Raw genomic sequence first — 3,267 nt, 5'->3', positions numbered from 1 at the left:
GGCTGAGCAGGAGCTGAGCAGGCAGAGCTGAGCCCGGGTTCTGGCAGGGGAACAGTCGGCCTCAACCTCCCCCCCAGCCCCCCCCCCAGTCGCCTCACCTGCCCTGGTTGCTCTAATCTAGGCCAGAGCCGGGAGGGAGCCGAGCCCCCATTGGTGCACACCATGTAGGTTTTTCAGAGATAATTTAATCAGAGCTATTAATAAGCAGAAAAAGAAAGAGCTCTTTATGCTTCTCCGGGAGAAAAGGGGAGGGAGAGAACCCTGGTAACCTTGTCACTCACCTGCCCCGCCCCCCAGGACGTGGAGCTGGGGGGGGGGCGGGGGATGGGCAGGCAAAAGGGATGGGGTAGAGACCAGGGCGCCCACAAACTGCGGACTGTTATGAAGAAGCCGCTCAGGCTGCCTCAGGGATGGACCTCCTAGTTGCTCCCCCACCACAGGCCACCGCCCACCCCTCCAGCCACTTCCTGCCTGCCTGCCTGCCACGCCTTAGCTTATTCCCCACCTCCCCCCCCCCCCNCCCCCAGGAGGCTCTTTGCACCTCTGGCTTAGTGTAGCTCAGGTCCCAGCCCAAAAGTCTGTCTCCTACCCCTTGCCGTGCCTCGTCTACTTTTAGATGTCACCTTGTGTCTTAGTCAGGGTTTCTATCCTGCACAAACATCAAGACCAAGAAGCAAGTTGGGGAGGAAAGGGTTTATTCAGCTTACATTTCCATATTGCTGTTCATCACTAAAGGAAGTCAGGATTGGGACTCAAGCAGGTCAGGAAGCAGGAGCTGATGCAGAGGCCAGGAAGGAATGTTACTTACTGGCTTGCTTCCCCTGGCTTGCTCAGCATGCTTTCTATAGAACCCAGGACCACCAGCCCAGGGATGGCCCCGCCCACAATGGGCTGGCCCTTCCCTCTTGATTACTAATTGAGAAAATGCCTTATGGCTGGATCTCATGGAGACATCTCCTCATCTGAAGCTCCTTTCTCTGCAATAACTCCAGCCTGTATCAGGTTGACACACAAAACCAGCCAGTATACCTTGTTAGGACCTAACCACCAGGGAGAGGAGTTTCAATGAGGGATGGGAAAGATCAGGTTGGCCCATGGATGTGTTAGGGGACGCAGGAAGAGGTGCCCACTGTGGGTGTCACCATTCCCTTGAAAGGAGATCTGGGATTGTGTTAAGACCCGTGGAAGCAAGCAGAGCTCTCACCAGCAAGCATATCTCTCACTGTGTCTCTCTCTCTCTCTCTCTCTCTCTCTCTCTCTCTCTCTCTCTCTCTCTCTCTCTCTCTCCTTTCTGATAGATGGAGTGGGACCAGGTTGCATTTGTCAATCCCAAGAGAAGAGAAGCCAAGATACTCCCTCATCAGAAGTCGCCCTCCCTACCCATCAGCCATCTGTCAGAGCCCCTGTAGCTGGCCTTGTTTACTGTTTGCCTCACCCAGCTACCCTGCTTTCCCAATTCTGGGTCAGTAGGTCAGTATTTGCTGGAGTTGGAAAAGGTTCAGGGGCTCTGAGAAGAGGGCAGAGTTAGAATGGGAAGTCAGACTTCATGGTGGGTTCCTCAAAGTTATGAGAACTCTCTGGGAATCCCAGAGACCATAATGTCCCCTATGTTCCCATACTACATCACTGTGGATCACCTGCAAAGAGGGCAAGGCACTTGCCCAAGGTGACACAGCAAATTCAGGACAGAGTAGAACTTGAACACAGAGCCCTTTGGGGACATACGGTTCCATTTGGAACATAGCTCTGTCTTGAAGAGAATTCAGAGGCAAGCTCAGGAGGTAAAGAGCTGTGCTGTCTTTGGCTAGAGATGTCTGCTGAGTCCAGGAACTGGCAGCTCTGTGTGTGTGTGTGTGTGTGTGTGTTATTCCTGTGTTAAAGTTTCTGAGTTTAGAAGCACACAGGACTTAGCATTGATATGCCTATAAGAACAGCCCTCTTATAGATTCCTGTATGAGATAGCCAATTTCCCTGGGCCTTAATTTGCACAACTGGAAACTGGGGGTATTGGCCTCAGCCTTGGCCATCTCAAGACAAGAATGAGAAAATAGGAACAGGGCCATTATAACATACATGTGACAATGACAATCACAGACCCTTGGGGTCACTGTGACCAGCTACCCCAAGGTTTCATCTGTAAACCTAACACAAGCCATGGAGAAGATTCACCAGCTGGATTACGAGTGTAGATTTTGGTGACATTGGCCACGCTCAAGGTCATGGGAAGGTGGAGCTGGACTTTGAGCCTTCCTGGGTCTCTTATCCAATAAGTGTTTCCAACTTTGCTAGAGGCTTTCAGTAACCAGACAGAGGCTGGAAGTGAGGGTGGTCCCTGCACGACCCCCCAGCTAGGTGCTGGTGTCTGCAGGCCAGGCCTGTGAGTGGCAGAGAGATTTCCAGGGGATTAAAGCCAGCTGCTACGCCTCCCCTCTGACCGGGAGAGGCCAGTGGGTCCTAAGCCCTCCTGGCAGATTTCCTTCAGTATAAAAAGTTATTGACTTATCAAGGTTAAAATACATTCTGCGCAGGCCAATAAACCAGGGATAGGGCCGCGTCCCGGCTGTCAGTGTAGCCTGGTTTTCATGGCAACGGGCCCTCTCTGTGCATTAAATGTTCTGTTGTGCAAAGTTCAGGCGTTACATAAACAGGGAGTTAACAGCAAAGCTAGAAATCAATGTCTGGCCAGGCATGGCCCAGAGAGATAGCATTGATTGGACCCTTTTGCTGTCCTCCTTGTCGATAGGCCAGTCCCTTCCTGCCCAGTCCCTGCGGGGGTTGGAGGGGGGAGTCCCAACTCAAGGCTCAGACCCAGAGCACACCAGGAGAGCCCCCTCCCTTGCCCCTCTCTATCTGGGATCCAGCTGTGAGGGGCTCTGCTAAGCTATGTGCTAAACCCATTGTTCAGAGATACTTTCTACTGCCTTAAAATGTACTGTGCCCAGTTAATGGAGAAGGCATTCTGCCACCCTGCAAACATTTCTACTCCATTGCTCCTGGGTCATAAAAACTATGGACACCAACGTGTACCCAACTGGGAGTCTGACAAACTAGGATCTGAACCCAAACTGGCTATTTGACTTTGGGTTGGTCACTCCATTTCTCTGAGCCCCTGCTTAGCTGTCTGTTCTCACGAAGCTATAGACCAGTGGGAACAGCTTCTGGTCCACAGCACGAAAAAGGAAAAAAAGAAAATAATTAAAGAACGCACACCAAGCCGGGCGTGGTGGCGCACGCCTTTAATCCCAGCACTTGGGAGGCAGAGGCAGG

Source organism: Mus caroli, chromosome 5 (assembly GCF_900094665.2).
Source record: "Mus caroli chromosome 5, CAROLI_EIJ_v1.1, whole genome shotgun sequence".
Taxonomy (NCBI): Eukaryota; Metazoa; Chordata; class Mammalia; order Rodentia; family Muridae; genus Mus; species Mus caroli.
Note: the sequence above shows the minus strand (reverse complement) of the source record.